Source organism: Hordeum vulgare, chromosome 6H, assembly GCF_904849725.1.
Source record: "Hordeum vulgare subsp. vulgare chromosome 6H, MorexV3_pseudomolecules_assembly, whole genome shotgun sequence".
Classification (NCBI taxonomy): Eukaryota; Viridiplantae; Streptophyta; class Magnoliopsida; order Poales; family Poaceae; genus Hordeum; species Hordeum vulgare.
Genome location: NC_058523.1, coordinates 47,738,100 through 47,762,745, shown reverse-complemented (window position 1 = coordinate 47,762,745; position 24,646 = coordinate 47,738,100).

Genomic DNA, 24,646 nt, shown 5'->3' with positions numbered 1-24,646 from the left:
TTCCCCTAGGAGTATGCGTTTAGCACTTTGTTTCGATTACTAATAAAACTTTCGCAATAAGTATATGAGTTATTCATGACTAATGTGAGTCCATGGTATAGATGCACTCTCACCTTCCATTATTGCTAGGCTCTCTAGCGCCGCGCAACTTTCGCCGCTGCATAAACCCACCATATACCTTCCTCAAAACAGCAACCATACCTACCTATTATGGCATTTTCATAGCCATTCCGAGATATATTGCCATGCAACTTACACCGTTCCGTCTCATGACATGTGCCGTCATTTTCATTTTGCCATTGCATGATCGTAAGATAGCTAGCGATATATTCCAATGTCATACGCTAAGCTAGATTGTTGCACATCCCGGTACACTGCCGGAGGCATTTCATATAGAGTCATTATTGTTCTAAGTATCGAGTTGTAAGTAAATAAAAGTGTGATGATCATTGATACGTCTCCGTCGTATCTACTTTTCCGAACTCTTTTGCCCTTGTTTTGGACTCTAATTTGCATGATTTGAATGGAACTAACCCAGACTAACGTTGTTTTCAGCAGAATTGCCATGGTGTCGTTTTTGCACAGAAATAAAAGTTCTTGGAATGACCTGAAAATTTACGGAGAATTTTTGTGGAATATACAAAAAATACTGGCGCAAGAATCAGCGGAGGAAGTGGAGCATGGAGCCCACAAGCCCACAGGCGCGGGCCCCACCCTGGTCGCGCCTCACTGTCTTGTGGGGCCCACGTTGCTCCACCACCTCCAATCTCAGGTCTATTTAGTCCGTTTCGCGCGGAAAAAATCAAGGAGAAGAGTTCATCGCGTTTTACGATACGGAGGCGCCGCCACCTCCTGTTCTTCCTGTGGAGGGCAGATCTGGAGTCCATTCTGGGCTCCGGAGAGGGGAGATCGTCGCCATCATCATCACCAACCTTCCTTCATCCCCAATTCCATGATGCTCTTCACCGTTCGTGAGTAATCTCATCGTAGGCTTGCTAGAAAGAGATGGATTCGATGATATCTATCATGTAATCGAGTTAGTTTTGACGGGGATTGATCCGTAGTATCCACTATGTTCTGAGATTGATGTTGCTACTACTTTGCCATGCTTAATGCTTGTCACTAGGGCCCGAGTGCCATGATTTCAGATCTGCACCTATTATGTTGTCGCCAATATATGTGTGTTCTTGATCCTATCTTGCAAGTTGTAGTCACCTACTATGTGTTATGACCCGGCAACCTCGGAGTGACAATAGCCAGAACCACTCCCGGAGATGACCATAGTATGAGGAGTTCATGTATTCACCAGGTGTTAATGCGTTGGTCCGGTTCTTTATTAAAAGGAGAACCTTAATATCCCGTAGTTTCCATTAGGACCCCGCTGCCACGAGAGGGATGGACAATAGATGTCATGCAAGTTCTTTTCCCTAAGCATGTATGACTACATACGGAATACCTGCCTACATTAGATTGACGAACTAGAGTTAGTTACATATCTCTCCGTGTTATAACTGTTGCATGATTAATAGCATCCGGCATAATCATCCATCATCGATCCAACGCCTACGAGTCTTTTCCTACTTCTCCTTGCTATGTTACTTTGCCGCTACTGCTGTCACTGCTCCTACTGTTACTCTGTTGCTACTGTTGTTACTTTGCTACTGCTGCTATCATACTACCTTGCTACTAATACTTTGTTGCAGATACTAAATATTTCAGGTGTGGTTGAATTGACAACTCAACTGCTAATACTTGAGAATATTCTTTGACTTCCCCTTGAGTCGAATCAATAAATTTGGGTTGAATACTCTACCCTCGAAAACTGTTGCGATCCCCTATACTTGTGGGTTATCAATCATCATTATTAGAGCATTGTCCCGTGTGAGGAAATAAAAAAAAGAGGCCAAAGATGCCCACCAAGAAAATGAAATGAAAAAAAGAGGCCAAAGAGCCCAACAAAAAAATGATGAGATAAAAATAGAGAAGGGACAATGCTACTATCTTTTCCCACACTTGTGCTTCAAAATAGCAATGTGTTCTTCATGATAGAGGGTCTCTTGTTTTGTCACTTTCATATACTAGTGGGAATTTTCATTATATTACTTCGCTTGTATATTCCAGTGAAGGGCTTCCTCAAAATTTCCCTAGGTCTTCGTGAGCAAGCAAGTTGGGTGCACACCCACTAGTTTTCTTTTTGAGCTTTCATACACTTATAGCTCTAGTGCATCCGTTGCATGGCAATCCCTACTCATACACATTGATATCTCTTGATGGGCATCTCCATAGCCCATTGATATGCCGAGTCGATGTGACCATCTCCTCCTTTTTGCCTCACAACCCCCACCACATTCTATTCCACCTATTGTGCCATATCCATGGCTCACGCTCATGTATTGCGTGAGAGTTGAAAAAGATTGAGAAAGTAAGAGTGCGAAAACAATTACTTGGCCAACACCGGGGTTGTGCATGATTTAAATTCGTTGTGTGGGGATGATGGAGCATAGCCAGACTATATGACTTTGTAGGGATAACTTTCTTTGGCCTTGTTATTTCAAAAGTTAATGATTACTTTGCTAGTATGCTTGAAGTATTATTGTTTTCATGTCAATATTAAACTATTGTTTTGAATCTTACAGATCTGAACATTCATGGCACAATAAAGAAGATACAAAGAACAAATATGTTAGGTAACATTCCACATCAAAAATTCGGTCTTTATCACTTCCCTACTAGAGGACGAGCAGGAGTTAAGCTTGGGGATGCTTGATACGTCTCCAACGTATCTATAATTTTTGATTGTTCCATGCTATTATATTATCAACTTGGGATGTTTTACATGCATTTATATGCCATTTTATACCATTTTTGGGACTAGCCTATTAACTCAGTGCCTAGTGCCAGTTTCTGTTTTTTCCGTGTTTTTGACCTTTTTCAGAAAAGAATATTAAACGGAGTCCAAACGGAATAAAACTTGCGGGATGATTTTTTCCATAACAGAAGATACGCAGAAGACTTGAGAACCAAGGCAGGAGGTCTCGTGGGAGGTCACGAGCCCCCTAGGCGTGCCCTAGCGGCGCCTAGCAGGCTCGTGGACCCCCCGTGCCTCCTCTGCCCTACCTATTTCGCCTATAAATTCCCAAAAATCCCAAAATCAACAGAGAGATCCAAGAAAATACTTTTCCGCCGCCGCAAGCTTCTGTCTCCGCGAGATCCCATCTGGGGACCGTTCCGGTGCCCTGCCGGAGAGGGATTCGGACACGAAGGGCTTTTTCATCAACACCATTGCCTCTCCGATGATGCGTGAGTAGTTCACCATAGACCTTCCGGTCCATAGCTAGTAGCTAGATGGCTTCTTCTCTCTCTTGGATCTTTAATACAAAGTTCTCCATGATCTTCATGGAGATCTATCCGATGTAACTTTCTTTTGCGGTGTGTTTGTCGAGATCCGATGAATTGTGGATTTATGATCAGATTATCTATGAATATTATTTGAGTCTCTTCTGATTTCTTATATGCATGATTTCGTATCCTTGTAATTCTCTTCGAGTTATGGGTTTCGTTTGGCCAACTTGATCTATAATTCTTACAATGGGATAAGTACTTGGTTTTCGGTTCATACCGTGCGCTGTCCTCGGCTAGTGACAGAAGGGGTAGCGAGGCACGCATCGTGTTGTTGCCATCAAGGGTAAAAAGATGGGGTTTATATCATATTGCATGAATTTATCCCTCTACATCATGTCATCTTGCTTAAGTCGTTACTGTGTTTGTTATGAACTTAATACACTAGATGCATGCTGGATAGCGGTCGATGTTTGGAGTAATAGTAGTAGATGTAGAAAGTATCGGTATACTTGTCTCAGACGTGATGCCTATATGTATGATCATTGCCTTAGATATCGTCATGACTTTGCGCGATTCTATCAATTGCTCGACAGTAATTCATTCACCCACCGTAATACTTGCTATCATGAGAGAAGCCTCTAGTGAACACTATGGCCCGCGGGTCTATTCTACACGTTATATATTCAGCTCTACATACAAAAACACCAAAAATACCTTGCTGCACTTTTATTTCTATTTACCTTTCATCACTATCAGATCTCACCTGGCAAGTAATCGTGAAGGGATTGACAACCCCTTTATTGTGTTGGGTGCAAGTTTGTTTGTTTTTGCGCAGGTTCATTGGTGCCTTGATGTCAGCAGTGCTTCCCTCGCAATGGCGCCAAGTATAGTCATGTCGACGGCACCAGGAATCCTTCTGTTACGGCTACACCTTAAGTGACTTCCTAGGAAAATATGCAAATGATTTCCCCCATGGCCCTGGAGCCTTGCGTTGGTGTTCCCTCGAAGCGGAAAGGGTGGTGTAGCACAGCGGTGGTAAGTATTTCCTCAGTTTGAGAACCAAGGTATCAATCCAGTGGAGGAGTATCACAAGATCCTCCACAAACACAAAAGCTTGCTCCCAACACTATGAAGGGGTTGTCAATCCCTTATAGATTGTTCGCCAAGTGAGAACTGAAAGCAACAAAGTAACAAAGCAAAGTAAAAGCGGAGGTGTAAACGATGGATGTGAATAGACCCGGGGGCCGTAGTGTTTACTAGTGGCTTCTCTCATGAAAGCAAGTAGAGGGTGGGTGAACAAATTACTGTCGAGCAATTGATAGAACCGCGCAAAGTTGTGACGATATCTATGGCAATGATTATATCTATAGGCCTCACGTCCAAAACAAGTAGACCGATACTTTCTGCATCTACTACTATTACTCCACACGTCGACCGCTATCCAACATGCATCTAGTGTATTAAGTCCAAAAGAACAGATTAACGCCTTAAGCAAGATGACATGATGTAGATGGACAATCTCATATCAACGACAGAGCCCATCTTGTTACCCTTGATGCCAACTACTTAATGTGTGCCTTGCTGCCCCTACTATCACTGGGAAAGGTCACCACATGGTAGAACCCAAAACCAAGCACTTCTCCCATTGCAAGAATCATAGATCTAGTTGGCCAAACAAAACCCAAGACTCGGAGATACTTACAAGGATATCAAATCATGCATATAAGAAATCAGCAAATACTCAAATATATATCATAGATAATCTGATCACAAATCCACAATTCATCGGATCTCGACAAACACACCGCCAAAGAAGATTACATCGGATAGATCTCCATGAAGACCATGTAGAACTTTGTATTGAAGATCCAAGAGAGAGAAGAAGCCATCTAGCTACTAACTACGGACCCGTAGGTCTGAAGTGAACTACTCACGAGTCATTGGAGGGGCGATGATGATGATGAAGAAGCCTTCCAACTCCAAAGTCCCCTCCGACAGGGCACCGGGAAGGGTCTCCAGATGAGATCTCGCGGAAACGGAAGCTTGCGGTGGCGGAAAAGTATTTTCGAGGCTCCCTTGATTTTTTGCTGTATTTTAGGGAATATATAGGCCAAACATCTAGGTCAGGGGGCGGCCAGGGAGGCCACAAGCCCTGCCACCGCCGCCTCCCCCTGGTGGCGGAGTGGGGGCTTGTGGGCTCCTAGGAGCCCTCCTCGCTTGGCCCACAGGCCCCCTAATCTTCTTCTGTTCGGGAAAAAATCATTTTGGGGATTTTATTCCGTTTGGACTCCGTTCCAAAATCATATCTGAAAAGAGACAAAAACACAGAAAAACAGGAACTGGCACTTGGCACTTAATTAATAAGTTCGTCCCAAAAAAGATATAAAAGGTACATAAAACATCCAAAGATGACAAGATAACAGCATGAAACCATCAAAAATTATAGATACGTTTGAGATGTATCAAGCATCCCCAAGCTTAACTCCTGCTCGTCCTCGAGTAGGGAAGTGATAAAGAATGAATTTTTGATGCTTTCATGTTACCTAGACTAGATGTCCTTTATAACTCCTCTTATGTGACGTGAATGTTCAGATCCATTAGATTCAAAACAATAGTTTGCTATTCACGTGGAAACAATAATAATTCAAGCAAACTAGCAAGGTAATCATGAACTTTCAAAATAACAAGGCCAAAAGAAAGTTATCCCTACAAAAGCATATAGTCTGGCTATGCTCTATCATCATTGCACAACGAATTTAAATCATGCACAACCCCGGTATTGGCCAAGTAATTGTTTCACACCTTTACTTTCTCAAACCTTTTCAACTCTCACGCAATACATGAGCATGAGCCATGGTTATAGCACTATAGATGGTGTGGAATGTGGTGGATGTTCCAAGACAAAAAAGGAGAAGATAGTCACATTAACTAGGCATATCAATGAGCTCTGGAGATGCTCATCAATAGATATCAATGTGAATGAGTAGGGATTGCCATACAAATGATGCACTAGAGCTACGAGTATGTGAAAGCTCTTAAAGAAAACTAGTGGGTGTGCATCCAACTTGCCTGCTCATGAAGACCTAAGGCAATTTTGAGGAAGCCAAGTTATATCATGAAAATTTCCCACTAGCTATATGGTGGTGACAAAACGAGAGACTCTCAATCATGAAGATCATGGTGCTTAATATGCACAAGTGTGGAAAAAGTGGTAGCATTGTCCCTTCTCTCTTTTTCTCTCATTTTTTTAATTTTATTTTTTGGTGGGCTCTTTGGCCTTTTTTCGGTGGGCTTCTTTTGCCCCTTTTATTTCCTGACATGGGACAATGCTCCATTAATGATGATCATCACACTTTCAACTAAAAACTTAGAGCAACTATGACTCTATATGGAATGCCTTCGGTAGTGTATCGTGGCAACGATCTAGCATGGCATGGACATCAATGGAAACATCATGCTAGCTATCTTACGATCATGCAATGGCAATGTAGACGTGGTGGCACATGTCATGGTGGTAGTTGCATGGCAATATATCTCAGAATGACTTTGAAAAAGCCATAGTAGGTAGGTATGGTGGCTGTTTTGAGGGAGGCTAATGGTGGGTCTTGTGCACCAGCGGAAGTTGCACGGCACCAACAAGATAGTGATGATTGAAGGTGAAAGTGCATCTAAACCATGGACTCAACATTAGTCATGAAGAACTCATATAATTGTTGCAAAAGTTTTGTTAGTAATGGAAACAAAGCATTCAACACATACTCCTAGGGGAAGGGTTGGTAGGTATAAACCATCGCGCGATCCCGACCGCCACGCAAAGGATGACAATCAATAGACTAATCATGCTCAGATTTCATCACATAGCGGTTCACCATACATGCATGCTACAGGAATCACTAACTTCAACACAAGTATTTCTAGATCCACAACACCTTACTAGCATGACTTCAATATTACCATAACCACAACTCAAAACTAATTGAGATGAATCAAACTTCTCTAACTATTCAATGCACATGAAGGTGGAAGTTTTCGTATCCCTTTGGATAACTACCCCTTTTGAGACTACTTTCAAAGCATAGATCAACTACCAAGCCATGCACCGCTGTGCTCTAAAAGATATAAGTCAAGACCATAGAGCAAAAGTATCTAGCTCAAAAGATATAAGTGAAGCACATGTGAGCTGAATTGTCTACCAAAAGATATAAGTGAAGCTCGACAAAATCACGGTGAGTGAATGTCTCTCTATCTCTAGGTGTGCAGCAAGGATGATTGTGACACAACAAAAATAAAAGACTCCTACTATACAAGATGCTCCAAGCAAAAACACATAACATGTGGTGAATAAAAATATAGCCCCAAGGAACGTTACTGATGGATTGAAGACGAGAGAGGGGATGCCTTCCCGGGGCATCCCCAAGCTTAGGCTTTTATGGCATCCTTGAATCTCTTGGGGTGCCTTGGGCATCCCCAAGCTTGAGATCTTGCCACTCTTTATCTCTTTGTCCATAAGAACTTCACCCAAAACTTGAAAACTTCACAACACGAAACTTAAAGAGAAACTCGTGATAACATTAGTATGAGAAAGCAAACCACCACTTCCTTAGGTACTGTAGCAAACTTAAATTCTACTTGTGCTGATGTTGGGTTACTGTATTTTCAATCTTCCATGGCTAATACCCCCCGATACTATCCATAGTTTCATCAAAATAAGCAACCAACACAAAAAAAAACAGAATTTGTTAACCGCAGACCAGTCAGTAGCAATCTGCATATTTCGTATACCTCTGGTACTTCCAAAATTCTGAAAAATTATGACAGTCTGAAGAATTTGCATAGCAACCAGCAGAAAAATAAATGAACTCAAAAACTCTTACAGAAAAAAAATGAAAATTGTTTTCTTGAGTAGAAAGTTTCTGTCTTTTCCAGCATGACCAAACGATCATCCCCAAGACTAATCATAACGGTTTTGCTTTGCACAAACGCAAAAAGAAACAAAAAAAACACAATCATAACAGAATTATGAAAGTGTGGAAAACACAAAAAAGAAAGAAAAATGATAGATTCGTTGGGTTGCCTCCCAACAAGCGCTTTTGTTTAACGCCCTTAGCTAGGCAAAAAGTGATGGAATCACGTATAGTCATCTTTGGTGCTCAAACCATAAGTAGCATGATCATTTATCATCTTAAGATCTTCATCTTTATTGGATGACTCACCACTAGCTTTAGGAACAAAAACAGGCTTGACGGTCTTTTTGAGAGTGAGATTTGGAGTATTTTGCACAGCGGCAAAAGCGGAACCCAAGTTGGTTATGACAACTTCTAATTTGCCAATTCTAGAAGAATCATTAATTATAAGTTCCTTCTCCCTTAAATTTTTCAAAAAGTTTCCCACTTTGGATCCGTACTGAGTAATTTGATTGTGGATCTTTCTATCCAAACCCTCAATAAGTTCAACTGTGGCAATTTTGTTTTCAATAGCGTCAAGCCTTTGCATCACGTGTTCCAAGGTCAAGATAGTTCCATTAACCATAAGCGGGGGTGAGCCTACCAAATTCATGATAGCTCTATAGGAGTCAACAGTATGGCTCCCCAAAAAGTTCCCGCCTACAATGGTATCAAGGATATACCTATTCCATGGAGAAATTCCAACATAGAAACTGTGAAGGAGGACGGTAGTGGATTGCTTATGAGTAGATCTACTTTGAGCATTGCAATGTACCAAGCGTCCTTCAAATTTTCTTCCTCATTTTGCCTGAAATTGAGAACTCCATTTTCAGGGGTGTCGTTTGGAGTGGTGGGTCTATCCATTGATGGACTATCTCACACACAAACGAGCAGGAAGAGAGAGTGAAATGGGCAAAATAAAACGGCGAAGGAGAAAGGCAAATGAAAACGGCAAATATGAAGTGGGGGAGAGGAAAACGAGAGGCAACTGGCAACAAAAGTAAATGCAAGAGATGAGTTTGTGAGACCTACTTGGGTAGATCTTGATCTCTCCTCCCCGGCAACGGCGCCAAAAATACTTCTGATGTCAGCTGTGCTTCCCTCGCAACGGCGCCAAGAATAGTCGTGTCGACGGCACCAGGAATCCTTCTGCCGCGGCTACGCCTTAAGGGACTTCCTAGGCAAATATGCAAAGGATTTCCCCCGTGGCCTTGGAGCCTTGGGTTGGTGTTCCCTCGAAGTGGAAAGGGTGATGTAGCACAGCGGTGGTAAGTATTTTCCTTAGGTTGAGAACCAAGGTATCAATCCAGTGGAGGAGTATCACAAGATCCTGCACAAACACAAAAGCTTGCTCCCAACGCTATGAAGGGGTTGTCAATCCCTTATAGATTGTTCGCCAAGTGAGAACTGAAAGCAACAAAGTAACAAAGCAAAGTAAAAGCGGAGGTGTAAATGATGGATGTGAATAGACCCGGGGGGCGTAGTGTTTACTAGTGGCTTCTCTCATGAAAGCAAGTAGACGGTGGGTGAACAAATTACTATCGAGATATTGATAGAACCGCGCAAAGTCGTGACAATATCTATGGCAATGATTATATATATAGGCATCACGTCCAAAACAAGTAGACTGATACTTTCTGCATCTACTACTATTACTCCACACGTCGACTGCTATCCAGCATGCATCTAGTGTATTAAGTCCAAAAGAACAGAGTAACGCCTTAAGCAAGATGACATGATGTAGATGGACAATCTCATATCGATGACAGAGCCCATCTTGTTACCCTTGATGGCAACTACTTAATGTGTGCTTTGCTGCCCCTACTGTCACTGGGAAAAGTCACCACATGGTAGAACCCAAAACCAAGCACTTCTCCCATTGCAAGAATCATAGATCTAGTTAGCCAAACAAAACCCAAGACTCGGAGAGACTTACAAGGATATCAAATCATGCATATAATAAATCAGCAAAGACTAAAATATATATCATAGATAATCTGGTCACAAATCCACAATTCATCGGATCTTGATAAACACACCGCCAAAGAAGATTACATCGGATAGATCTCCATGAAGATCATGGAGAACTTTGTATTGAAGATCCAAGAGAGAGAAGAAGTCATCTAGCTACTAACTACGGACCCGTAGGTGTGAAGTGAACTACTCACGAGTCATTGGAGAGGCGATGATGATGATGAAGAAGCCCTCCAACTCCAAAGTCCCCTCCGGCAGGGCGCTGGGAAGGGTCTCCAGATGAAATCTCGCAAAAACGGAAGCTTGCGGCGGTGGAAAAGTATTTTCGAGGCTCCCCTGATTTTTTGCGATATTTTAGGGAATATATAGGCCAAAGATCTAGGTCAGGGGGTGGCCAGGGAGGCCACAAGCCCTGCCACCGCCGCCTCCCCCCTGGTGGTGGAGTGGGGGCTTGTGGGCTCCCAGGAGCCCTCCTGGCTTGGCTCACAGCCCCCTGATCTTCTTCTGTTCGGGAAAAAATCATTTCGGAGATTTTATTCCATTTGGACTCCGTTCCAAAATCAGATCTGAAAAGAGCCAAAAACACAGAAAAAAAGGAACTTGCACTTGGCACTGAATTAATAAGTTAGTCCCAAAAAAGATATTAAAGGTACATAAAACATCCAAAGATGACAGGAAACAGCGTGAAACCATCAAAAACTATAGATATGTTTGAGACGTATCATGCCTCATCTTGATACTCCTATTGGATTGATACCTTGGTTCTCAAACTGAGGGTAATGCTTATCTCTACTTTCTTGCATCACCCTTTCCTCTTCAAGGGAAAAACCAACGCAAGCTCAAGAAGTAGCAGAAACCTATTGCAGTTTGAATTTGCTTCATTGAATAAGCAATATGGTAGCCCCTGAGCCTTAATTTGGGCAAGGGTGGTCAAATTAAGGATCGATATTTGTTTGAGACAAACTTTGTTATGTTTGGCACAATTTAAGTGTAATGATCCTATGTATCCAAGTACTTTACATCATTAATGCTCGGATCTGCATTGTACAATACTTTGTTGACCGCCATCGGCTTCAACCTACACGGCCAGTAGCCGAGGAGTGTTTGTCCTACTTTATAAAGCCTTGATAAGGGCAAAGATTTACGACAAACAGCGCAATACGCCATAGAGTTTTATAAACAAAGATACACGGAGAGATTACTTAATTAACGTAAAAAACAACTTCTGGGGAAATAGTTCATTTATAAGTTCCTTTTCCATGGATATCAAGTTTGACCATGATCGTGAAACCTCAACTCCGATCAGTGTGGGAGGAAAATATTGTGGATTTAGTCCGGGGAATGTTCCCGATATCTTTGTTCTTAAATGAACCAAAATTTTCACTTCTGTCATTGTTGACCAATTATATTCTTAAGATGGCTACCTTTCAGCTTCACCGAGTCTCAGGTACTAACCCGGGTGACTCGGAAGTAACAATCACAGAGGTGCTCCCTTTACCCCCTAGCCGAACAATCGGGAACATAGGGGGAAGCACAGGAGACACGCAACCCAGCTTGGCCAAAATCTGAAGTCAAATTGATGCATATTTATGGATTTATAATGATGATTACGGAAGGCAACACATGCATATTGAATACAAATGATTTTATACTATATGTTATTTTTGACTCCATTGCGACTTTTTGTAATCTGAAAGTGGCCCATCGTCGCTTCCACCCCTTTGTAGATACTACACAGGGTGTTTCCGTACTAACAAGACAACCCTTAGCCGACGTATCAGTGCCCAGAGGCGGTTGTGTTTAGTGGAAACGAATCAATTGGATATTCAGGCTTTATAACTTTCAGTTAGTCATAGTACTTTTTAAGTAGGAAGGCAAGTTACTAACCCCGTTACTGTTCCATGTTAGCTGAGGTTAAGCCATTAACACGTCGGCCAATTTTATGTAAGGCCCATGGGGTAAACTCTATCGGTCTATTGTTTGACAAAGTCATCGGGTCGCTAACCAGCTTGTGTTCATTGTGTCAGTCAGTTTTCGGCTTTCTCCACTAAGGTACTTGATCAGTAAAATCGAAAGTGCAATCCCAGTGGTTCTCCCTTTGCACACCTACCCGAACAAAGCGGAATATAGGAGGCAACCACAGGAGCTAGGCAACCCAAGTATTGACCGAAGACACAATTCGAAACTAATGCATATAAAGCAATATCCGAGAAACCAAGGTGCCGGTCGGCAGGAAAGATGCCGAACTGTGGGTCGGTAAATATTTCCCGAGATGAATTATTACATAGGGCACCTCGATGAAGAGGATTCACCGCCTCTTAAAATAAAAACGTAAAATTAGATTAATGGTTTCTAAAGCACGAAAAACCAAAAAACTTTAGCAAAAACTTATGTCACAACTAAATCAAGTTTCCGGGTGCCAATCCGAAAATTGGTCTTAAAATTAGTTTGTGCTTCCAGCGTGCTTTAACATGACAAATCCAATCTCAAGATTTCAAGCGGATCAACCTTCGGCTTCAACTTCCATATTCCAAACGCGGAGTGTTTCAGCGAGGCTAGTTTAGTGAACTAAACTCGAGGGACTTTAGAAAGTAATAAGGCAATCCGGCTATTGACCACACACTTGAGTCGAGAAAGGAGCGGTAGAAAAAAGACTTTGCAACGACCAAAAAGAAAACATTTATTTAAAAAAGCTTATAAATTTTTAAGAGCGCCCAGGTAACATGGGTAAAGGAAGTGTTTTGAACAAACAACGCCCTTACCAAGCTATGTTTTTAACGACAGATTTTGTGTTTAACACAAATACAATGACTCGCTGAAACACACAAAAAATACAAATTGAAAACAAGTTGAGCATGAAAGTGACTTAGCTAGGTTATTGTGCTCGATGTTGATGACGAGGGACGAGCTTGCGGTCGTTGATACGTCTCCGTCGTATCTACTTTTCCGAACTCTTTTGCCCTTGTTTTGGACTCTAATTTGCATGATTTGAATGGAACTAACCCGGACTAAAGCTGTTTTCAGCAGAATTGCCATGGTATTGTTTTTGCGCAGAAATAAAAGTTCTCGGAATGACCTGAAAATTTACGAAGAATTTTTCTGAAATTAATGAAAAATACTGGCGCAAGAATCAGCGGAGGACGTGGAGCGCGGAGCCCAAAATCCACGAGGCGCGGGCCCCCGCTGGCCGCGCCTAGCAGGCTTGTGGAGCCCACGACGCTCCACCGCCTCTCAATCAAGCTCTATATATTCCGTTTCATCCGAAAAAACTCAGAGAGAAGGATTCATCGCGTTTTACGATATGGAGGCGCCGCCACCTCCTATTCTTCATCTAGAGGGCAGATCTGGAGTCCGTTCTGGGCTCCGGAGAGGGGAGATCGTCGCCATCGTCATCATCAACCTTCCTCCATCGCCAATTCCATGATGCTCTTCACCGTTCGTGAGTAATCTCATCGTAGGCTTGCTGGACGGTGATGGGTTGGATGAGATCTATCATGTAATCGAGTTAGTTTTGACAGGGATTGATCCCTAGTATCCACTCTATTCTGAGATTGATGTTGCTACTACTTTGCCATGCTTAATGCTTGTCACTAGGGCCCGAGTGCCATGATTTCAGATCTGAACCTATTATGTTGTCGCCAATATATGTGTGTTTTAGATCCTATCTTGCAAGTTGTAGTCACCTACTATGTGTTATGACCCGGCAACCCCGGAGTGACAATAGCCGGTACCACTCCCGAAGTTGACCATAGTATGAGGAGTTCATGTATTCACCAAGTGTTAATGCGTTGGTCCGGTTCTTTATTAAAAGGAAAACCATAATATCCTGTAGTTTCCATTAGGACCCCGCTGCCACGGGAGGGATGGACAGTAGATGTCATGCAAGTTATTTTCCCTAAGCACGTATGACTACATACGGAATACATGCCTACATTAGATTGACGAATGGGAGCTAGTTACATATCTCTCCGTGTTATAGCTGTTACATGATGAATAGCATCCGGCATAATCATCCATCACCGATCCATTGCCTACGAATCTTTTACTACTGGTCCTTGCTATGTTACTTTGCCGCTACTGCTGTCACTGTTGCTGTTACTCTGTTGCTATTGTTGTTACTTTGCTGCTACTGGTTATTGTTGCTACTGCTGCTATCATACTACCTTGCTACTGATACTTTGCTGCAGACACTAAATCTTTCAGGTGTGGTTGAATTGACAACTCAACTGCTAATACTTGAGAATATTCTTTCGCTTCCCCTTGAGTCGAATCAATAAGTTTGGGTTGAATACTCTACCCTCAAAAACTATTGCGATCCCCTATACTTGTGGGTTATCAAGACCTTTTTATGGCGCCGTTGCCGGGGAAGCAAAACTATATTCTCTCAGTCACTTGGGATTTACGTCTGCTGATCACTATGAGGAATCCGAAATATCTAAGAACTAAAGTCTTGCCCTCAACTACGAGGACAGGTAAGGAACTGCCATCTAGCTCTGCACTTGATTTACCTTTAGTTATGAGTAAATTTGCGACACCACCTCCTGCTAGAAATCTTGATATGTCGCTTGTGCTTGATGATACTACTTCTGCTGCCCATGATGCTTATGATGATGCTATGCTTGATACATCTTTGCCTGATGATGCTATGCTTGATACTGCTTTGCCACTAGGTGCATTCCTTAATGCACAAATTGCTAGAGTTGCTGCTAGATGTGATGATACTTTTAAAACTGCTCATACTATTGAAGTGGAACCTGCTATTTTGCCTGCTAGACCTAGCTCTCCTAGACATGAATTGCCTGATATGCCTGAGTGTTATGTTATGGAGGGAGAGATATCTGAGGACTTTCTTGCTTGTAAGGATAGCTATGATGTTGAGAAATTACTGCTCAAGTGGAAAGAAAAATCTCTCAACACTAGGATGAAATACGACCCAAAGTTTGCTACTTCGCCTATCTTTGTGACCGATAAGGATTATGAATTCTGTGTCGACCCTGAGTTAATCACTCTGGTCGAATCTGATCCTTTTCACGGTTATGAGTCTGAAACGGTTGTAGCCCATCTTACCAAACGACACAATATAGCCACCCTATTCACTAGTGAGGAAAAGATCCGCCACTACTATATCCTCAAGCTGTTTCCTTTCTCGCTAAAGGATGATGCTAAGACTTGGTTCACTTCTCTTGCTCCTAGTTGTGTGCGTAGTCCCCAGGATATGGTCTACTACTTCTCTGAAAAATATTTCGCTGCCCATAAGAAGCAAGGTGCCTTGCAGGAAATCTACAACTTTGCTCAAGCTGGAGAAGAGAGTCTCGCACAAGCTCTGGGGAGGCTCGTCCAGCTACTGAATGCTTTGCCTGATCACCCTCTTGAGAAGAATGAAATACTTTATATCTTCTATAATGGACTTACCGATGCTTCCAAAGACCACCTAGATAGTTGTGCTGGTTGTGTTTTTAGGGAATGAACTGTAGAACAAGCTGAGATTCTACTGAATAACATCTTGTGCAATGAGAATGCTTGGACTATTCTTGAACCACCTCCTAAGCCAACTCCAAAGAAAAGAGGTATTCTATTCCTCAGTCCTGAAGATATGAAAGAAGCCAAGAAATCTATGCGAGAGAAAGGCATTAAATCTGAAGATGTCAAATATCTACCACCTATCGAAGAGATCCATGGTCTTGATAACCCGATACAGGTAGAAGAAGTAAATTCTCTGCGTAGGTTTGATGAGAGTGATATTCCTTTTGATAAACCTGCTAGCCTATGCCTGGATGAATTTGATAACTTTGTTACCAAACAACAAAGTTTCAATGATTATGTTAGCAGACAATTGGAACAGAATGCTCGTATGCTTAGTCATTTAAGTGCTTGTGTGGGCAGAAATGTCAATGATCTTAAGCTCCTGAGTAAACATGCCTCTATGGTTACTACTCAAGTAGAACAAGTACTTAAAGCTCAGAATGACTTGCTCAATGAGTTGAATGACAATTCCGTTAGAGTCGTCACTAGAGGCAGTAGAATGACCCAGGAACCTTTGTATCGTGAGGGTCCTCCCAAGAGAATTGAACAAGATTCTCAAGGAGTTAGCACTGATGCACCTAGTCATCATAGAAAGAAGAAGAAAGATGATAGGAACTTGCACGCTAGCAACCCTAATGCTGATACACCTGAGAGTCCAAACGATGACTCTGCCTCTGATGGTGAGACACAACCTGGTGATGAACATGAGCCTAATGATAATACCAATAGTGATGTTCATGAAGATGCTCAACCTAGTAATGATAAGGATGTGGAGATTGAACCTGTTGATCTTGATAACCCACAGCCTAAGAATAGAAGATACGATAAGAATGACTTCACTGTTAGGAAGCATGGTCAAGAAAGGGAACCATGGGTTCAGAAACTCATGCCCTTTCCTCCCAAACCATCCAAGAAAAAGGATGATGAGGATTTTGAGCGATTTGTTGAAATGATTAGACCTGTCTTTCTGCAAATGCGTTTGACAGATAAGCTCAAAATGTCTCCGTATGCTAAGTACATGAAGGATATTGTGACTAATAAGAGGAAGATACCTGAGGTTGAGATTTCCAGCATTCTTGCTAACTATACCTTCAAGGGTGGAACTCCTAAGAAACTAGGTGATCCCGGAGTACCCACCATACTTTGATCAATTGAAGGAAACTACGTTAAAACTGCTTTATGCGACCTTGGAGCCGGTGTTAGTGTTATGCCTTTCTCTCTTTATCGTAGACTTGAACTGGATAAGTTGACACCCACTGAAATCTCTCTGCAAATGGCCGACAAATCAACTACTTTCCCTATCGGCATTTGCAAGGATGTGCCTGTTGTGGTTGCCAACGTCACTATCTTAACAGAGTTTGTTATCTTGGATATTCCCCATGACGATGCCATGGCGGTCATCCTCGGAAGACCCTTTTTAAACACTGTAGGGGCTGTTATAGAATGCAACAAAGGCAATGTCACTTTCCATGTCAACGGTAATGAGCATACGGTGCACTTTCCGAAGAAACAATATCGAGTACATTGCATCAATGCTATCGAAAAAACTTCATCGATTCTTATTGGGAGCTTTGAATGCCCTATTCCTCCTGTTAAGATGAAGTATGATTTTCTTGTTGGGGATATACATATCCCCATTGAGGTGACCTAGTGTCTATTCAAAAATTCTCCGTTCTCTTTTGCGATTCAAAAAAGTTTGTCAAGGAGACTTGATCAACCTCATCGACGGATTTCTTTCGATGATCATGAGATGGATGAATCAAGGAGTCACAAACCTGTGTTCCAAGATTTCGCTTTCGGTTGCTTAGAAGAAAAATGATAGGTTTAGTTTAGTTTTCCCTGTTTTCTGTTTTAGCGTCCCGGAGAAAAGTACCCTGAAAATTAAAGTTCTCCGAACGTCCTGAAAATCAAATATGATTTTTTCTGGATTTTTTTAAAATTACTGAGACAAAGAGCTTGTCTGGGGGCTGCACCAGTGGGCCACAAGCCCGTGAGGCACGGGCACCCCCCTGGCCACGCCTACCTGGCTTGTGGGGCCCACTTGCTGGGATTTTCGATCTCTTTGCTCAAAGCACCATTCTCCGAACTGTTTTGGGGAAATTAATCCTTGGTAAGTGACTCCTCCATTGGTCCAATTAGTTTTTGCTCAAGTGCCTTATACTTCGCCTATTTTTGCTGCCTTGGTGACCATGTTCTTGAGCTTTGCATGCTAATTCTAGCTGGTCCCAAGTGGTTTTGATGCGTAATATGGCCTCTAGGAACTTGTTGGAGTAGTTGCTACGAGTTTAGTTGAGCCTTGTTCACTTTTCCTTTGGGTCACTGAAAATTTTAGAAAAGGAAGATGTTCAGAAGAAACTATCATGGTGGTTCCTCAAGCAAGAGAGGTCCCCGTCTTGCGATTCAGGAGCCCGATCCTTACCAATCAAGGGACACACAGGTACAACCATGTGAATGGCCTTTCGATAAATTTATGATTGAGGCAGGTTTCAAAGACGAGTTTGATGCACTTGTTCACAATGTCAGACTCGAAGAATTCATCTCCGATAAATGTGAACAGTATGTTGCTCACACTGCCTCTTTTGTTCGTAGATTCAAATTTTTAAGCTGGCCGTGACACATCGGTACTGTTTGATCTCTATGACAAATCGTATACCATGGATTTAGAGGATTTCAATAGAATTTGCAAGATACCTATTTGGGGTAGCCTCAATGATCCTCCTAAATCTTCGGTTAGAGATTTTTTCTCTCGTATAACTATTGGAGAAACTAGAGATATTACGCACGCTACCATGGGGAGCATTCATTTTCCTGCCTTGCATTACTTTGCCCTTTTCATAGGCAGATGCATTAATGGCAAGATTGAGCATTGTCACCTCTGCGCACCCGACCTTAGTATTCTTAAGAGCGCAGTAACGGGTGATAAAAGTTTCAACATGGGAGCTATAATAATAAGGAGGCTGAATAATAATGCTAATGAAGGGGATTTCTTTGGTGGGATCTATGCCACTCGCATAGCAAATTTTCTTGGAGTACCCTGATGACCCACAAGTATAGGGGATCACAACAGTTTTCGGGGGTAGAGTATTCAACCCAAATTTATTGATTCAACACAAGAGGAAGCGAAAGAATATTCTCAAGTATTAGCAGCTTAGTTGTCAATTCAACCACACTTGAAAGATTAGTGTCTGCAAGCAAAGTATCAGTAGCAAAGTAGTATGATAGCAACGGTGCCAGAAAAGGGTATGTTGACGGCAGACTATTCCTGACTTGTTGTATCAATGGCGCGAGTAAAGTGTTGCAGCGAGTAATAGCAAAGTAGCAAGTAACAGCAGTAGTGACAGCAGTAGCATGGAATAGCATTACTGACAGTAGTAGCAAGTCACAGCAGTAGTGACAGCGGTAACAATAGAGTAACAGCAATAGTGGCAAAGTAACAGCAGTAGCGGCAAAGTAACGTAGCAAGGACCAGTAGTAAAAGACTCGTAGGCAGTGGATTGGTGATGGATGAGTATGCCGGATGTGATTCATCATGTGAAAGCTATAACACGGAGAGATAAGTAACTAGCTCCCGTTCATCAATCTAATGTAGGCATGTATTCCGTATGTAGTCATATGTGCTTAGGGAAAATAACTTGCATGACATCTATTGTCCATCCCTTCCGTAGCAGCGGGGTCCTAATGGAAACTACGGGATATTAAGGTTCTCTTTTTAATAAAGAACCGGACCAACGCATTAACATGTGGTGAATACATGAACTCCTCATACTATGGTCATCTCCAGGAGTGGTTCCGGCTATTGTCAATCCGGGGTTGCCGGGTCATAACACATAGTAGGTGACTACAACTTGCAAGATAGGATCTAAAACACACATATATTGGCGACAACATAATAGGTTCAGATTTGAAATCATGGCACTCAGGCCCTAGTGACAAGCATTAACCATGGAAAAGTAGTAGCAACATCAATCTCAGAACATAGTGGATACTAGGGATCAATCCCCGTCAAAACTAACTCGATTACATGATAGATCTCATCCAACTCATCACCGTCCAGCAAGCCTACGATGAGATTACTCACGAACGATGAAGAGCATCATGGAATTGGCAATGGAGGAAGGTTGATGATAACGATGGCGACGATTTCCCCTCTCCGGAGCCCCGAACAGACTCCAGATCTGCCCTCCAAATGAAGAACAGGAGGTGGCGGCGCCTCCATATCGTAAAACACAATGAATCCTTCTCCCTGATTTTTTTCCGAGCGAAACAGGATATATAGAGCTGAGTTTGGAGGCGGTGGAGCTCTGTGGGCTCCACAAGCCTGGTTGGTGCGGCCTGGGGGGGTGGCCACGGCCAGTGGGCTTTAAGCCCACTGGCTCACCCCCTCTAGTGGATCTTTGCGCAGGTATTTTTCATTAATTCCAGAAAAATTCTCAGTAATTTTCAGGTCATTCCGAGAACTTTTATTTCTGCACAAAAACAACACCATGGCAATTCTGCTGAAAACAGCGTTACTTCGGGTTAGTTCCATTCAAATCATGCAAATTAGAGTCCAAAACAAGGGCAAAAGAGTTCGGAAAAGTAGATACGACGGAGACGTATCAATCCCCCAAGATTAAAGTCTTGCTTGTCCTCAAGCAATTCAGTTGACAAACTAAAAGAGACAAAAGAAAAACTTTGACGAACTCTGTTTGATCTTGTTGTTGCAACTATGTCTAACTCATAACCAGAATTTCAGCAAGATCACAAGCAAACCACATAAGAAAATGACATCTAGGTCTCATGGTAAACTCATATCAATGGCATAATCAACTAGCGAGCAAATAATAATAAGCCTCAAATGTCAACACTTCAATCAAAACAACATGAAGCAGTACGAACACGTGGTATCTCGCTAGCTCTTTCCAAGACCGCAAAACATAAATGCAGAGCACCTTCAAAGACCAAGGCCTGACTAAACATTGAAATTCATGGCAAAGAGGATCCAGTCACAGTCATACTCAACATAGTTAAAAGCGAAGCATAAAAATGACAGAGGTGCTCTCTAATTGGTGCTTTTATAAGAGGAGGATGACTCAACAGGAACTTAAATAGACAGGCCCTTCGTAGAGGGAAGCATTTATTTGCAGAGGTGCGAGAGCTCAAGCTTTTAAAAAAGAGATAATATTTTTGGGTGGCATGCTCTCATTGTCAATGCAATGACTAAGAGTTCTCAACATCTTCCACGCTGCACATGCTATAGGCGGTTCCCAAACAGAAAAGTAAAGTTTTGACTCCCCCACCACCAATCAATCACACTCCACGGCTAGCCGAATCCTCGGGTACCGTCCATACCAACATCAATCCTGGGGGAGTTTTGTTTGCAATTATCTTTTCGATTTGAGCATGGAACTGGGAATTCCAATTACCGGCCCCTTTCTCGTGAATGATAGTGAATAAACACATATCGAAGATAACACGCCTAGCATGGAAGATACTATTAGCCCCCTGTCACCACATGAGCTGTTCGGGCATGCAAAACAGATTATTTCTTGAAGGTTTAGAGAGTGGCACATGCAAATTTACTTGGAACGGCAGGTAGATACCGCACATAGGTAGGTATGGTGGACTCATACTGAACAACTTTGGGTTTATGGAGGTGGATGCACAAGCAGTATTCCCGCTTAGTACAAGTGAAGGCTAGCAAAAGACTCGGAAGCGACCAACTAGAGAGCGACAACAATCATCAAAATGCAATGAGACTAACTAACATTGAATGCAAGCATGAGTAGGACATAAATCACCATGAACATGAATATCATAGAGGCTATGTTGATTTTGTTTCAACTACATGCATGAACATGCGCCAAGTCAAGCCACTTGAATCATTCAAAGGAGGATACCATCCTATCATACTACAACATATTGATCTCAAAATTCATGTGGGCATCCAAGACAAACCATTATAAGCTCCTAGCTAAGTAAGCATGGCATAAGCAACTATGATCTCTAAGTTGTCATTGTAAACATGTTTCTCTCACAACAAAGATGAATCAGGCATGATGAGCTAGTCATACTTACAAAAACAAAATAGATCGAGTTCATACCAGCTTTTCCAGGCTCAGTCACTTCATCATATATCGTCATTATTGCCTTTCACTTGCACGACCGAATGATGTGAAAAATAATAAGCGTGCTCGTGCATTGGACTAAAGCTGGAATCTGCAGGCAAACACAAAGGAGAAGACAAATTAATATGGCTCTTTGAAAGCTAAACAGGTATACATGCGAGAGCCACTAAACATTATAACCAATATCTTCTACCTTGACCCAAAGAAAAAGAAAACTATTTACACGGGAAAGATCCCAACAAGCTAAAGAAGAACAAGAAAATCTTTTTGGGTTTCCCCAAACTAGACAGACACACGAAAAGAAAACGAGAAAAAGAAATAAACTAACATGGATGATACAGTGGCAAAGTGTGAACACCGGCTAACAAAGTGAAAGCATAAGCAAGAATGTAAAGTCGGTGAGAACACGTACTCTCCCAAGCTTAGGCTTTTAGCCTAAGTTGGTCTACTCCCAAGGAGGGAAATAACCCGCTCCGAGGTACTCCGGAGTGGACTGAGGATGCCACTGCTGTGTGAGCTCCTCTGGCTCCCACTAATAAACTGGCGTCTGGTACTCGACTAGTGGCCCGGGCACGGGCACCTGTGGTTGGGCTAGGCCCCAATATGCGTAGATGTCCGAGGGAATAATAATGTACCTGCCTGCATGAAGATTGAACAAAGAAGGAGCAGGCAAAGTAATAGTATCACGAGTACCCTGACTAAATACCAGGTTATAAATCATCCTTCTATTTATATCTCTATCAAGAAAGTCATGGCGAACCATGCTATTGTAACCTAGATATCTCTCGGGAAGAAGGATCTGTTCTTCCTCCTCTTGTCTAATGGGTATCTCAAAGTTTCTAGCAAGACGAGTAGCATAGATACCTCCATAGACAACACCTTTAGAACGGTTCAGGTTCAACCGTTGAGCTACTATAGCGCCCAAGCTATAAGTTTTATCATTATAAAGGGCTTCGCGCAAGACCGCAAGATCTGGGGAACTAAGTGACCCAGCTTTCCCACGGCCAATCAAACATTTTCCCACAAAAAGTGAGAAGTACCGAAGCATGGGAAAATGAATGCTAGCAGCTGTAGCGCAAGACACTCCTCTCTCCTCACCTACATCAATTGTATCGATGAAAGCTTCCAAGTCCCATGAACGAGGTTCATGAATATCCCCAACATAAGGTAATTTGCAAACATTGCAAAAATCCTGGAGTGACATGCGCTGGGGGATATCATAAAGTTTGAACTCAACCATAGGAGGATTCTTCCTGGGATAGAAGTTAAACCTTTGTACGAAGATATTAGGGAGGAGGAGGTATTGCGGACACTGCTCTTCAAAGAAGGCGGTAAGGCCTGCGTTTTTCACTAAGTGATAAAAGTCCTCATAAATTCCAGTGGCGTGGAAGAACACGTCTCTTAGCCACTTGCACGCTCGTACTTCTATGAATCGAGGGACAAAATACTTGGGCTTATTCTCATTCCCATCATCCTTGGGGTCACGGCTTGAAGAGCCTCTTAAGAACCTCCTCATCTTTTCCCTTTTCTATTTCTGAAATTTCTGAAATTCTTAGTGATTCTAATGAAAAGTGAACAAGGCTCAACAAAACTCGTAGAAACTACTCCCACAAGTGCCTAGAGGCCATATTACACATCAAAACTACTTGGGACCAGCTAAAATCAGCATGCAAAGCTCAAGAACATGGTCACCAAGGCAGCAAAAATACGCGGAGTATAAGGCACTAGAGCAAAAACTAATTGGACCAATGGAGGAGTCACTTACCATGGAGTAATTTCCCCAAAATAGATCAGAGAATGGTGATTTGAGCAAAGAGATCGAAAATCCCAGCAAGAGGAGCAAGAACACGGGTTTGAGCTGCGAAACAATTTTTTCCGGAGGTAGGAGAACCAGATGAGAGCAAGAATGAGTGGAGGGGGTGCCTGTGGGCCCTACAAGCCTGGGTGGTGCGGCCAGGGGGGTGCCCATGCCGTAAGGGCTTGTGGCCCACTGGTGCAGCCCCCAGACAAGCTCTTTGTCCCAGTATTTTTCAAAAATTCCAGAAAAAATCATACTTGATTTTCAGAACGTTCGGAGAACTTATATTTTTGGGGTACTTTTTTTTGACCGGCTACTGTAGGGAAAACCCCCCACAACCTTTTTTCTTTTATTCCCATGTGCAAGAGTTATATGTACAAGAAGAGGTTAGAATGTACAAAGGGGTTGGGTAGCTATGAATACAAACCTCAAGGAGGTAGAAAGGAAACTTAAGGAGATCATCCCTGAAACTAGCCTTAATCCTATGAGCTAACAGGGAAATGTCATGAATAAAGCTGGATCTCCATTTTCTGAACCTTGGCTGCTCCTGGTTAAACAACATTGCCTTTTTGACAGTCCAGATGTTCGAACATGCAGTGAAGACCACCTCAGCAAAAAAGGGGTTGTGGAAGTCTCTCTTAGCAGCTAAAGCACAGCTCCACATGGATTGACCCTGCCATGTGATCTGCAGGTAGGTCCAAACCCTGGTGCTGAAAAGACAGTTGAAAAATAAGTGATCTCTGTCTTCTTTAACTCTAGCATGGCATAGAAAACAGAGATTGGAGTCTGAAACATTCGAGTGACGCCGTTCAAGCATGTCTTGGGTGTTCAGCCTATCCATGATGAGCATCCAAGCAAACATCTCCAGTTCAGCAAGGGGTTTGGGGTAATAGTGCTTTGAATATGAGTATAGTATCTCTTGGCTGTGTAGGCCTTAGCATCCTTACCCCATACCCATC